Below are 15,730 nucleotides of genomic sequence, written 5' to 3' on the forward strand. Positions count from 1 at the left end.
GTCATTAATGTTTATGTGTTTAGTGCTTTTATCCATCATATTCATGAGGTCATAAGTAGTGTATTAAGGTTGCAATACTCAAAAGGCTATTAAGTGACTGTTTATCATTTGCTGCCATGTTGCTATGGTATTAGGCATGAGGCTCTTTAGGCTTTGATTCTTTAGCCTAGTTTTGAGTACACAATTCCTTCTGGCCCATAATTCCTCTTATGGCAAGAAGGAAAGATTTCACCCATACTCTCAAAGGTCTCTTTGAGCATTCCAAATCTCTCAATAATTCTACAATTATTATGGATGAAGCAAACCTTGGAGCCAAGTGGATATCTATGGTGAAGGACGTATCTTCAAGTTCCAAGCTTCAACTCTTATGTTGAAGATCATGGTATACTCACCATAGGCATACTTCATAGAATGACCAAAGTATAAATATGTACATGGTAGCATGTGATGATGTAGTTTTCTTGCTCTCAAATGGCCCAATCTTTTTTGAGTTTAGACCAAAGTATGTTATCTTGGTAGATGATTCTTACTTGGGTGAAATACTTATGTTGCATGTTAGGACAACATGATTACACATGAAAGCTTCCTCTACACACTTAGCTATTCAATATAGAATAGTTTTTCGAAGTGTGTCTTTAGCAATACCTAGGGTAGTAAAGGGAACCAACAATGACAATGACAAAGGGCGAACCATTAATATGAAAACTGATGAAACTACACATATTTTTTCCAAAAGTCATCAATTGTTTTGACATCGTGTTTCCCCAAGAGTGGCAATTAAATATCAATTCTTCAAAAGAAAGAGTATCAGTAACCTCATCCCTTAAAAGTCTATATTGATAAGAAAAAAGCAATGATCATTTCCACTCCTCAAGCTCCATCTTCAATTTTTGCTCGACCTAGTATTTCTTACAAAATGGAACAATTCAAGCCAATTCTCACAATTTCTCTAGGCCGATCCCAAATTCATGTATCCAGCTTGTAATAATTAAATTGTCCTTCAACGAGTTTGTTAGCATTGTAAGAATCTGATTGAAAATGCATCTTCTCATGTGGCCAATATACTCTCCATTCCAATGGCATTTGAATATGCTATTGTCATCTCACGTTGTGATATGTTTTTGGTTAACTCTTATAACAAGCGAAACCCTTGTTTCATGTTGCTAAGACATGCTGCCTACAAAGGATCCATAGAGTCTTTCACTAATAGTCATACAACTCAATGGTTTCTTAAGATCAATCATATTCTTTTTATTGGGTGTTCTAGCCATGAAAAACTGCCCACAGTTTTACTAAAGAGAAGACAGAGATAATGTCAAGCCCACACGGCCCTTATGAGCTGGGCTACACACGTGCTACAATGGAAATTACAATGGGAAGCAAGGCCATAAGATGGAGTGATTTTGAAAATATTTTCTTATTGTTCTCTACAACTCAAGGACATGAAGTTGGAATCGTTAGTAATTGCGGATTAGCATGCTGCAATGAATATGTACTCTAAGCCTTGTACACACCGCCGGTCACACCCTTAGAATTGGCTTCGCTTGAAGCATTGACATGCATCACTTATTAATAAAGTGCATTATGATTTTGTTAAGTGTAATTCACTTTAGTTTTAAAGGTGTTTTTGCATAATATCATGGTTGTGGGTCAGCAAAACTGATGTGAAGTTGTAACATGGTAGTCATAGAGGAACCTATGGCAGGATGGATTCTTCCAGAAAGATGAAGATACAAGCTAAAAATCTCATATATGCATTAATTAGCCTATTTTTTAATGAAATCATTATGGCCATTGTTTGTAGCTCAAGGAAGGTTGGCTTCATTTAGGAAGCCATTGCTTGTAGCTCAAGGAAGGAGCCTTGCTAAGGAGATCCAGATAGTCTTGTTAGAAATAAGTTTTTAAAAAGTTGATTTTATGCAAATGGATTGGCTGAAAGCTAGCGTACAAGCTTTATAGTATGTACATCTTGTGGCTATATCATATGGTTAAATGATTTTATCACCGTTAAATTTTTATTATTGTAAACTTCCTTAAATTGCAAAATATAGTGGAAAATATGTTTTTTTAATTAATAATGTAAAGTTACAAACTATAGTTAAATTATATAATTATAATATAATTAAATTTAATTAACTAATAATTGAAATAGTTTTAGATAAATAAAATAAACTATATAAAAATTAAATTAATAAAGACTAAATTTTGCTTAAGAAATTAGTAGAATAAGCCAAAAACATCTTAAAAAATTATGAAAATTTATATTTTAATATTATAATTATCAATTTCAAAAAAGTATTTATGAAATTATTAGACTTTTAGATAGTTTTTCTATTTGCAATACCATTACATGGTCAAGTAAAAGTAATACTTTTGTAGCTGTGAAATCATGTCAAAAAAGCAAATTTCTTTTAAAATTATACATGCCACACTTATATTTTTCATAGTTAGCAAAAGGTGTACAATAAATCATAAGTTATTTCTTTTTGTATTTTCAAGTTGATCAAAAATCAATCAAGATACCTTAGTTTCGTTAATGTGCATTCACATACATAAAGTTAAGCTCACATTATGAGTTGGATTTTATTAGTTGAATAAAAATTATAAAAATTTCAATTGGAAAGTTTATCCTAATTCTTGTTTGAAAAGGACTAGTTGTTGATTATCTTGTTTAGCTGATGTTGGTTGCATTAAATTCTTAAAGAAGATTCTAATGACGATTGTGCCTTCAATAGCTAGATGGGATTGAGACGTGATGCCATCCTTAGGGCCATGCCTACGATATTCTTCACCCAAAGTTATATCTAAATTGCCTAAGGCACTTGACCACTACTTAGGTATGCATAGTTGTTCATATAGGAAGGTTCTCCCTTATGGTGGGCAAGAACCAGTGGGGCGTTGATTTGAGGCTATAATCTTGATCCCCATCCTAAGATAGAAAATGAAACCTATACGAGCCCAACATGTGATTTAGTGTTGGAAAGCCTAGGATGATGGGGTAGGATGGCAACCTGATTTTTGGATTGGTTTGCTCTTTTGAATGGTTGTAATTATGTTAATAATATGAATTGGTTGAAAGTATTGTTTAGCGGTACAAAAATTGTACCCATTTTTAGTTTTTTGCCTTTGTTTTCTTTGGCAAACTTGGAGGGAGTTTGATATTCTTTTTATGCCTTTGAAGTTTGAAGAAACCTTTGTAACAAAAAGTTGAAATTTAAAAAAGAACAAATAGCAGGAATCATAATCATGGTATGGACATTCAACATTTTGAACGTGTGGGTAGTGGTGGTGGTTACATGCAAGCTTTTCTTTTTTAATATTTGAATGTAATTTCAGATCTTGTATGTGGCCCTTTTACTTACTTTGCTCCGGTTGATAATCAACATCTTCTTCCTACTTAGTGAGGACTCTTGGATCTAGGCTTCTACTTCTTAACATCTCTTCAAAGGACATAATAGCATGGGGTCTAGAGCACCGCATAGAATATTGGTTGATTGTCAGAGAGGACACGTGATCTCTTCGATGAGACTACGAAAAAAACCTTGTTTGTATAGGAGAAAAAACCGACAATGAAGAAAATGAATAAGTAGTTGCATTATCAATTCCATGATTAGATATAGGTATATGATGAATTTTTGGTGCTATGTAGTAACTAATTAAATACTTGTGCCTTGCAAGAAAAACAAAATGGACGAGTACCCCATACTCAACAAGGAAAGAAAAAATGGTCAAGTTTCCCATACTTAGCAAATTTTGCTTTATAATAGAGGAATTATAGGAGGAGTATAGCCTGAGCCTTAATGGAAAGGTTGCTCGAGACTTTGCTGGTCGTCCCGATGATCAATGGCTCACAATGTTCAAATTGCAGCATCAAAAGAATGCCAGCATATACTTGAACCATCCACAACTTAGATTTTTAAAGGATTGCAAATTGATTTTCCAACAATAACACACAAGGTGTAAGAAATATCTATAGTGAAAAGAATAATGTCGTGAAGTTTGGACCTTTTGAAGCATATCACATTTTTTATTTGTAGGGCATTACCAATAGGGTTGTGACAAACTGTATGCAAAAGTTGAGCAGGTTACATGAGCTGAGGGGAACTTGTAAGAAGGAGAGCTTGTTGAGGGTTGAGAGCTTCAATACTGTGGCTAATAGAATGATGGACAACATTATCATGTTTGAGCAATGCCTCAATGAGCTACACCAGTAAGGTCTACCTGATATAGAAGAGCTAAAAGAAGTGCATGTTAATTTGAATGTATCGAAGTGCATGATCCATTTGTACGGTTTGGGACCCATTTGTACTCTTTGTAGTATTTGGTACATTTTATCTTATTGTTTGTTTGTATATTTTACAATAAACCTTTGGGGAGTTATATTGTTTGGTACTTTTTGTACTATTTGTGGCATGTTTGTATCTTTTTGTAGTGTTTGGTATTGTTTGATACCTTTTTATATCTCACATACATTAAAAAACCATGGCTACTTTTTTGGTATCAAGTTATATTATTTGCATGCTAAGTTTTTAAACTTCTTTGAAAATTTGGAGGGTTGTGTTGTGGTGTGAATTTAGTAAACCTAATATGCGTTTGTGATACTTTTTGGTCTTGCTGATATGTGTTTTTTTTTAAATCTTACCCAGAGAGAGAAAGATTGGGAGAAATTCCTAGTCTTGCGAGCAATGTTTACATCGGCAATGCATTCTACAGATTATGGATGGAGAATGCAAGTAATGCAGATTCTAGATCGCATCTATGATCCATCTCCACTATACTAGGAAAGACATTGGATGATAAGCGGTGGATATTGTTATATCGATGCAAGCCGTCTTGCCTTCCTTCAAACCAATTTGAAAAGGATAAGATGGATGGAAAACCTTAAAGTTGTGAAGGTTTATTTATTCTAGTAAGCTAGAGTGAATTCAACTTTAGTCACTAGAGGCCGGGAGGTTAAACTAAATCGATATATTTATGAGAAAGTGACAAAGGTCATCCTAGCTGTTAACCCTTAGATGAACAAGGTGGAAAATCTAGAAAATCTAAAGAAGAAGACAAGGCCAAGGCAAAAGCGGATTGGAGGACGAAGGCATGCCAAGAAAAATTTCGAAACACAAGAAGTGTGAAAAATTCCTAAATCAAGGAGAGGCGCACAAGAAAAGGCGCAAGTCAATACTTTCGTAAAAGAGTGCAAGGCGCACCTTGATTTATTTTAAGAGCACCAGGCTCTGACCCGTGCAAATTGTAAAGGTAGATGGGCGGTAGAAAGGAAGCTAGGAAGATAGGAGAACAATGGAAAAAATGGCCTAGGCTATGTAAAAAGGGGATGACTACCCAAAGGGGATTTAGGGCTTTGTATATAAAGTTCAAAAGATGAATGAGAGCTCATTCTTTGGTGTGTGGCAACAAGAGAATCACCTTCTTCCCTTCTTCTCTTCTCTTTGCTTGCTTGTATGTGCTTGAGGGAGGGAGTGTGAGTATGAGGGAGTGAGTATGTGAGGGTGAGAGATCAAGGAGGTGAAGCTCTCCACCATCTCCTCTCTTCTTCTTCTCTCGTATTCTCTTCTCTTCTCTTGTCTCACGTGCGGCTATGGAGGATGGAGCTTGGAGGTGGAGGTTTGAGGATACTTGAGCTTGCATCAAGAATTGTGGAGCTATCAGAGTGCTTGAGAGAGAAAACAACTCAATTGGGCATCACGGTAAGCTCACTACACTCGTAGAGAGGGATGGCGCGTCGGCTATGTGAGAGGTAGCCATTAGTGCTTGCTTGAAACGATTGAACAATAAGTGCTCCGTGGGTCTTGACGATTAAGCTTGAGCTTGCCTCTACATTTTGGTTCCGTTTGTTGGGACCAATGGATTCAAGCTTGAGCGCTGCACGCTTCAAATTGAGCATCGAAGTAAGGGTTTCATCCTTGAACCGGAGCTTGAGGTAGATAGGAGGTTTTGGGTTTTAATCCGTGCTATAAGTAAGTATTTTGGTTTTTGATGATTGGATGAGTAGGAGAATCCAATTCAGTATCTTACTTTTGATTTTTTTCGTATTTAGAATAGGATAGGAAGGAGAAATCAGAGTGGGAAGCTTACAGTTTACTGCTTTAAAATAGTCCTACACAGGGAAATAACAGGGAAAATGGGAAAAAGAGAGGGCTCAGATACCTCAGAGTCATAGGTGGAGTGATTAGGAGGGTTGAGGTGCTGACCAGCTAGGGTTTAAGGTCCTACGTGACTAGGGAAAACCTCATTTGCACTCCTGGTTTTGAGGGAGAGAGAGAGAGAGAGAGAGAGAGAGAGAGAGAGAGAGAGCTTGCAGGTTCAAGCCTGCATCAGATCGATCAGAGCATATCCGGGCTTTCAGTGAGATCCAGGTATAGGATGCCCTTGGCCTACATTCCTTCTTGATTCCTAGTAGTCATTGTAGGTGCTAACAACATTTAAGTGAAGATTTTTGGCAAAAACGTGATCGACATGCACTTCGACTGGCAGAATCAAATGCTCCCCACAGTGTTCAATTCCTAGAATCGAACCAAGCAACATGTCCAATTCCTAGAATTGGACCCAGACAAACCCACCATGTCTGATCTGACACACCTGTCCGATTTTGAAAATCGAACCAACTCCAAATCACATTCACCACTTCCGTCCGATTCCGAGAATCAGACAAGAAGAAATCGGACACCACTTCGTTTGATTGGACACTTGATCCGTCCGATCGCAATAATCGGAACACAGAATTGAACCAACACACCTGTGCGATTGGACCAAGCACCCCTGTCTGATTCCTAGAATCAAACATACCCCAATTGGACTAACTCAAGCTGTCCGATGATCGAACACACCTGTTCGATTATGACTATTGGATCCGACCCTGTCCGATTTCTTAGAATCGGACATTGGTAAATCAAACTTTCAATTTTCAAAATCGGATACTTGTAAATCGGACACAGCATGAGAAGGAAAATCTAGAAATTTGACAAATCTCGGCTAACGAAAAGTGTGACTCGCACCAAAATAACCCACTGAATGTCTCACAAGTAGTTACAAACCTAGAAATTGTGGCCGGACAGTTTAAAAGGGTGTCTGGCGTTGTGGGCTGATTGCAAGACCCCAACTCAACCCTGAATGAGCCGAAGGGGATAGCGCAGCAAACAAACCTGAGAAGCCAGCGAGAATAGCTAGGAACCGAACACATGACCCTACCAAGCCAACTCATAGACAAGAGCATCGGAGCTGCACACACTTTGTTTTCACAGTCACTTTGATTTCCATCACTCAAAGCACACTTGAAAAAGAGCTAAAAGCATGATTTCACACTGCACGAAAAAGAGCACACACACGTGCACACTCATAGAGTGAGGGTAAGTTGAGGACTGGTTGTAATTAACAAGGAACTTGCTCAAACTTAAGAATTTGAAGAAACCCACTGATAGAAGAAGACCTAAAGACATAGATGGTGATCAAATCTCAATAAGTAGGACCAAGCAAGGAACACAATTGAAAAACCAAACGCACACTATTGTGGAAGTGGATCTACCTGGCCTTATCAACTTGATCGACAACTTGGAAGAACAAGAAGCCTTGGACATGGAAGAGAGTAGCTCAGGTCGTAGAAGCAACGAGGAGCTTGACCTAGGAAACTTTCCTGCGGCTCTCCTGTAGTTAGTGAATAAATACGATACTCAAAACCCAGCTAGAGTATCGCGGTAGACTTGTAGAGGACATCATAGGAGGTCTCAAGGAGGAGAGGAAGCTGGCACGCAAGGCTTTGTAAGGCCTAGCTACATACAACCAGGATCAACAAACTAGGAACTTACGCCAGAGCTTAGAAATGCGAAAGATCCAGAGAGTGCTAGCCCTAGCAGGTGGAAATTAGTCAGAGAGCGAGAGAGCGCTAGAAGGAGACCTGACGCTGAGCGAGCTCTTGACGAAGCGGTTGTTAGATAACACGGTCGCAAAACAAACTTGTGCATCATTGGCAACATCGCTGCAAACAGGGTTGGGAGTTAACCAAGGCTCTAAGAGCAAGCAATCGACAACCCATACAGCTTTGTGGAGAAGTTTGAGCAGGTCTGCGAGGCCAGCGGCCTCACTGACCCTATTCAATGCTCTCAACCCTTCGGACTGTGCTTAGGTGACCAGGGTCGGCGGACCTAGTACACAAGTCTAGATGTGCTGCAGAGCATGTCAATTTCAATGGCTTGAAAAATCTCTTCATTAAGAGATTTTTCGAACCTGGGTACTCTGATAACTTACTGGTACGACTCATGAACATCAAGCAGAGAGAGAAAGAGGACATTTGAGATTATGTAACCCATGTGAGGAGCCTTTTTAAGAGAATCCCAATGGGCAAGAGACCAACCGAAAGAGTGGTATCCACGGTATTCATCAATAGTATATAAAGTGAAGAGATCTATAAATCCTTGGCTTGCCACTCGAGCCTACAATTCGACGTACTGGCAAGGGACTTTGAGGAAGCTATTAGAGTGGATGACTAGCTTAAGGAAATAAGCTCTAGAGGCTTGAATCTTGAGAAGAGTCCAGTACTAGGGGTTCTGAGAGGGCCACAATACCGAGTGAGAGAGCAATCCCAAGCATGCAGGACAAAAGGAAGAACACTGACTCAGGAAAAGAGCTAGCAGAGATTAGGATGGATATAACCAAATTGCAGGAGATGATGAGACAATCAATGCACCCACATGTCCAATGTGTCTTGTCAGTCGAGTGTCAAGACCCTAGGTCATGACCTTGCACTAATTATGGTAGGTTCGGCCATGATCCCATGCAATGTCAATTACCTCGGAGACTCCCATACCCGCAGCCTTATGGTCAACCCTACCTTGCGAACATGCCACTCAATTTCTTTGGAAGGGGAGTCCCATTGGCTCTCGCAGCACCTAATGATTCTAAGCCACCCATCCCTAGGATGGAAATAAATCCTACATGTATCCCTAGACCACATGGACCCTATGTGACCCACCCATCGAGTGATACTCCAATCCACTATGTGGACGAGCCTAGCGGCGACGAGCCTTATGTAAACCCATACGTTTCATATAATGAGGAAGGTAACGCGGTCCTTATGGACTACCAACCAGTGCCTATGATGGCAGTAGGGAGGGGAAAAGACAGAGGCCTAGAAGCACAAACCCAAGAGCCGATCATGTGTTGGAGTTGCGGTCACCTAGGACACATTTCTTTTCACTGCCTCGAGAGGGAGCAAGTAAATAGAGATAAGGCTGACCTGAGATGTGCTGAGTGCAGAATCACTCATCTCTTTTTCGATTGCCCTAGGCGGAGATCATCCTCTAGTTCGAGAAACAAACCATCAGTTTTGTTGGGGTTGTTTGGCATTGAGACACTTGATGGGGAGGCCACTCCTACCTCGTTGCATGTCATGACTTGTGCACAGACGAAGCAGGCTGACATATTATTTCTAGGGCCTAGCAACCTTGACGCAACCTAAGTTGGAAGGAATTGTCGGAGATGAAGGAAGAAAAGACCATACTCTAAGGTCACCCTCAAAATGGAAAGTGCCACAATACTACCTGTGGGGGGGGGAGGAAAGGCATTGACACAAAGGAAGAAATGTCGGCTCCACGGACGATTGAAAAGGGAAGTGCTAAGGTCGGGGAATACCCCAACCCAAAGCGCCAACTCAAAGGCGTCAAGAAGGTGAAAGAATGGGTGAAGGAGGCCCGTGAGCACCTAAAAGACGTTAAGCCCATACTAAAAGATGAGATCAAGCATGAGTGCGCCAATCTCTCTACCAGGACCAAAATCAAGGGAGGCAATGACACCACAAGCAGAGCCACCCAGACAAAGGCTAAATGCTTTGAGCCAGCAAAACAATCAAGGCCATTTGCCAAGAACCACAAACTTAGAAGATAGGCAAGTGGCTAGCGACCTCCTCAATACACTGATGACCACCCCTATAACTCTAAGCTTATGTGACCTACTTAGGCAGCATCTAACGTTATGGCTAGAGCTAAAATAGTGGGTCAAAGACCCAAATGAGCCAATTACCACAGACTTTCCTGAGCACAATGCAAAAACTCAAATACTGAGTCTGAAGCTGCACTCCATGCCTCCTTGCACGTGAATGCTTTTTGGGAAGGCACAAAAATGCGTGCAGTCCTGCCAGTCCTAGCTCTGGGGGATGTCACAAGAAAGGGGATTGTAGACACAGGGGCAGGAGTGAGTGTGCTAAGCCATGTAGTACTCCAAACCTGGGGGGTAACCCACCAGTCGAGACTGCTAGGTTCAATGTCACATTGGCTAACGAAATGAAGGTGAAATCGTTCGGTGTGTTGAAAATTTAGCTAATGAAGATTGCAGGAATCAAATTCTCGATTGACATCATAGTCATGAAGGGAGTGGACTATGACATCCTGTTAGGCCAACCCTAGATGGGCAATGTGAGAGTCATAGAAGACTAGTGCAACGGTCTCATCTTCTTAGGCAATCAAAGAGAGGCTGTAAGAGTAGAGATGGACACTTGGAAGACTATACCAGTCGACCTAGATGCCATCTCCACCATGTTGAAGGGCGGCGTACAAAAGACTAGGGGATTCTATGGGGCCCTTACCAAGTATATCCCGTGTCCTGAGGATGAGCGAGACTGGATGCATGTTCTTGCTACCCTCAATCTGCCATTCTCAGACACTGAGGAGTATGAATATGCCATCAAGGCAACTGATAAGCTCAACGACACACCTTCAGTACCAGTCTGCATGATGACCAGGAGTCTACGTGGTGGAAGACCCAATCATGTTGCATTCTGAGTCCCAAACAATAGATGAGAGCTCATGGAGATTCTAGGATGCTTGACTGACAAGTCAGCTGGCAAGCCAGCAATGAATCTTAAGCCTCTCTAAGACCTCTTGGATGGGCATGAATGGCAATGGTCCAAGATACACAATCTAAACTTGTTAACTTGAGATACAATCGGACTCTCATCCTCGACCAACAAGAAGAGAATTGTCAGAACCAAGAGAATGAGGAGCAACCGGACAAAGACAGCTCTAACGATGAATATGAGGACTGTTGTTCCTTCAGTGATGAGAGCGAAAGGAAAATCGATACTCTAGAGTATGACACTAGGGGGCGTATAATCAATCAAATACGAGTAGACCCTAGACCACGCAATTAGAGTGCACCTAGAGTAGAGAAAGGAGTCAAATGCACAGACTGCGATCGAACTTGGTTGGAGCACATTGGTGCAATTAGCCATGAGCAGGCAGGCCTAACCCAACCGAGTGATGCACCACTACTATAAATGGACTCACCTTTTGAGCTAGGACCACCAAGAGAGAGCCCTTCGTCTAGCGTAGACGAAGAGTTTGATTCCGAATCAAAAGTCAACTCAAATAGTGACCTTGAAATACCTCGGCCTCCCAAGAATGGGCGCACTAAGGGAGACCTGCCCGTCCACCTACAACACTGATGGGTAAGGGAGGAACGACAAATGTTGAGCAACGAAATATGAACACAAGAATAACAAAAACCGCAAGACCTACCAAAACAATTCACGAAGTTCAAAAAGGGAGATAGGGTGGTGATCTTATTGGGAGCCAAACAACAGGGGCAAGCAAGCGAACCAATCGATAGACCTGCCAAGATCAAAGAGGTCAATTTAGCCAAGCAAGGGAAGACCCCACGACCTGTCTTTATAGCCGATGACTTGGTTGAGCAAGATGAAGCAAGTCTCATTACTCTCTTGCGAGGGTATGTAGACATCTTTGCTTGGTCCCTAGAAGAGCTCAAAGGGGTAGACTTGAGTGTGGTGACTCACAACATATCCATGACACCTGATGCAACATTGGTCCCATGAATCCAAAGCACACCCATGCTGTCAAGGAAGAAATCAACAAGCTAATGAGAGCAGAATTCATCTACGAAATTGAACACACGGACTGGGTTTCCCCCATAGTTATCATATTAAAGAAGAATGGAAAGATTAGAGTGTGTGTCAATTACAAGAAGGTAAATGCAACTACAAAGAGTGATAATTACCCACTATTGTACACCAAGCACATGCCCAAGAGAGTGGCTAGCAAAGAGGCCTACAGTTTTCTAGACGGTTTCTCTGGATACAATTAGGTGCAAGTGCAGTCTAACGATAGGCATGAGACCGCATTCGCCACTGAATGGAGAGTCTTGGCCTACATAGTCATGCCTTTTGGATTGACTAACATACCAACCACTTTCCAACGACTGATGTGTACAATATTCAAAGACATGCTGAGGAAGGAGTTAGAGGTCTTCGTGGACGACTTGTGTGTTCACTCTACTTGGTGAGAACACTTAGACATGCTCTGAGCGGTCTTTGAATGATGTTGGCTATATTGCCTCTCATTGAATCCCTTGAAGTGCCAGTTCTAGGTGAAGCATGGATGTATCCTAGGATATATGGTGTCAAAGAATGGCATTACCACACAGATTTCTTAAAGATCAAGGTTATTGTCAATCTTCCACCCCAACTGATTACAGATTTCTTGAAGATCAAGGTCATTGTCAATCTCCACTCCCAAATGATTACAAATTTCTCAAAGATCAAGGTCATTGTCGATCTTCCACCCCCAACTAATTACAAGGGTATTCAATGCTTTTTAGTACATACTGGGTATTACCAACGGTTTGTGTTAAATTATGCATTGATTGCTAGACCTCCATACAAGCTGTTGATTATATTTGAATGGACCAAGAAATGCCAACGCACCTATGAGGAACTAAAAAAGGCTTTAACCACAGCACTGATACTACAAGCCCTAGATTGGACACTTACGTTTCATGTGCACATCGATGCTTCGAAATTCGACATAGGAGCTGTGTTGTGCCAACCTAGTGAACACAACTTGGACTATCCGTTGAGCTTTGCTAGCAGACAACTCACTGAGACTGAAATGAATTACTCTACAATGGAGAGAGAGGGCTTGGCCATGGTATTTTCTGTAAAGAAATTTTGACATTATCTCCTAGCTACGCCTTTTACTTTCTTTGTTGACCATCAAACCTTGTTGTATCCGGTTAACAAACCATGCGCTACAGGATGCATTGCTAGATGGCTTCTTCTGCTTCTAGAGTTTGATTTCTCCGTGATGGTGCATAAAGGGAAACAACATTACATGGCTGACCATATGTCCTGTATCCCCATGGGAGAAGCAGCTAGACAAGGCATTGTGGATGAACTGCTAGATGTGCATCTATTTTGCTTATCTAGCGAAAAAAATTTGTTTAGAGTTGACATGACGCCATATTGGGAAGATGGCATAGTTCAAGTGCTTGAACATTGACTACCAGAATGACCGATAGAGAAGGGCTGACTCAAGTGGCTCATCTTGAAAATCCAACCCTATCAGTTGATAGTGTGCCAACTTTATAGGCTGGGGCAAGACGGGCTACTACGCAGATGCATGAGCACAAGATGCATGACGTGTTGACAGAGGCACATGGCGGAATTGCAGGAGGACATTTCAATGGAGACATGACAGCCCGCAAGGTGTTGCAGTCTTGGCTGTGGTGGCCCACCCTCTTCCAAGATGCACCACAGCTTGTGAAACACTGTGATAAGTGCCAAAGGACTAAAGTTCAGATTCGTAAGGATCACATGGAGCTAACCCCAATTATCACATGACAACCCTTCAAGAAATGGGACATTGACTTCATTGGACCCATTAGTACTATAGCATAGTATTCACAAGCCAAATACATATGAGAAAATGGACAAAGCTGTGAGCTACGAGAAAGAGTGATGCTCGGACCACTGCTAAGTTCCTATGGAAGCAAGCAATCTCACAATTCGGCTGCCCTATCGAACTAGTTAGCGACCAAGGCGAGAAGTCAAGATGCAAAAGCCATCCATGCACTCATATGCGAGAAGTCAAGATGCAAAAGCTAGTTTGACAAGCATGTCAAGCAGTGCATCTTCGAATAGGGTGACTTAGTACTGTTATACTCAGTCAAAGGACATAAGAAAAAACTGAAGTTTCAGGGGCTAGGACATTTTAAGGTTCGAACCATCAGCCGAACTGGCAACGTAGAACTCGAAACCCTAGAGGGTGAGGACATAGGCTTCTTCAATGGTAGCCACATAAAGAAGTATTTCCCTCCCACGCACCCATTACATGAGCCCCCAATGCTAGCACCCCTTGTCCACGTACGAGTAGCCACTATCATTGAGATGGACAAGGAGGATGAGGAAGCAGTGCTTACCTATGCATGACAATCACTGCTAAGCACACATGCACCATCAACACATTGATTGATGAAGGAGCTGATTTTAATATCTTGGATCATGACCATTGGACCCAAATTGACAACCCTAGTTGTAGCCCACTAATGCTAATCTCACCCCTTATGGGGGCCAACCCTACACGTTGTTAGGAAAGTGCAAAGTTGCAATTTCTATTGAGTCCAAAAGTGTTGCGATAATCTTCTATGTGTTACCCAACACTAAGCATGCAAGCATGAAATTGCTATTAGGACGAACTTTCAAGAAGTAAGCTCGTTGCAATGTTGACTATCAATCACAACATATCCACCTAACCATTGGCAATGTTCGCATTGTTACAACATTTAGCAAGGGAGGCGCAACTCTTTCTAAGACCGCGAAGCCACCGGTAGAGGAACCCACCATCAAGACTAAGGAGGGGGGTCATGGCTCGTCACAACCTACCAAGCCTCAACACTAGCAACCCACGGGCACCAATGCTAAAGTTCATGAACCCCAGTTCAAATGGGTACGTAAACACAAAATGCTGCCTAGAAATAGCAACCCATGGCCTTGCAAGGCTAATGATCTGCACCCAAAACCTAGAATGCCAAGATGAAACTATAAACACCGACATACGGTCAAGCCGCAATGGGTCCCCAAGGCCTTATTGCAAGTGCAAGGCTACTATGCGGGTACACCTGGATTTAGCTATCTAAAACCAAAGCAACCAAAGGCCCTACACAAACACCACCCTCAAGCTTGACCACACGAAACATCATGCTAGAGACACTCACAACACAAGATAATCAAGACACTAAGTCCATGGAACCTCCAACGCCTAGCTCAGCAAGGCCTGAACCAATCTATTGTCCAAAATCGCAGCCTGCTACTAACAAAATGCCCATTTCTAGCGCTGATTATATCCCTCAAATCTCAAATGCATCTAGTAGCACGACAACCATAGCTACCATCAAATCCATCGAATGTGAGGCCAAGATCCAACCTAAAGAGCAAACCAAGCTATGACCATTAGCTGATGAACTCTCTAGTCCTATTAAGACTCAACCCCCCACTGGCCTTCGACCCTCTTATGAGTGACCATCAATTCCGTCCTTGGCCACGGACTTAGTTGGAAATACAGGGGATGACTTGGTTGCTTGCCTTTGACTCTTGGATGCTACTTTCATGACCTTGGCTAAAAGCTATGATCGACTAGATTGAGGCCTCTTGGAAGAACCTATAGCAATGGAAGTACGAACACTCCATTGCTCTTGGGAGAGGAGTCAGAATTTGTATTCATTAAGGCTTCCAAAGCAGCTCAAGAGTTAATTGCAACTGAGATATCCCAGGAGCAAGCAATCAAGAAGTGTCTCATTATGTCATATAACAAGAATACAATCATGGCCACAAACCAAGAAATCGAGAAATTGAAATAGCTCACCGACCACGACTCCTCCTTCTTGCAAAAATGGTACGCTTTACGCCTGCAATGGAAGCTAGAGGGATGCCATATAATGA

This window comes from Lygodium microphyllum, chromosome 6 (genome assembly GCF_053477565.2).
Source record: "Lygodium microphyllum isolate KBCC chromosome 6, Lygodium_microphyllum_v1.1.10, whole genome shotgun sequence".
Taxonomy (NCBI): domain Eukaryota; kingdom Viridiplantae; phylum Streptophyta; class Polypodiopsida; order Schizaeales; family Lygodiaceae; genus Lygodium; species Lygodium microphyllum.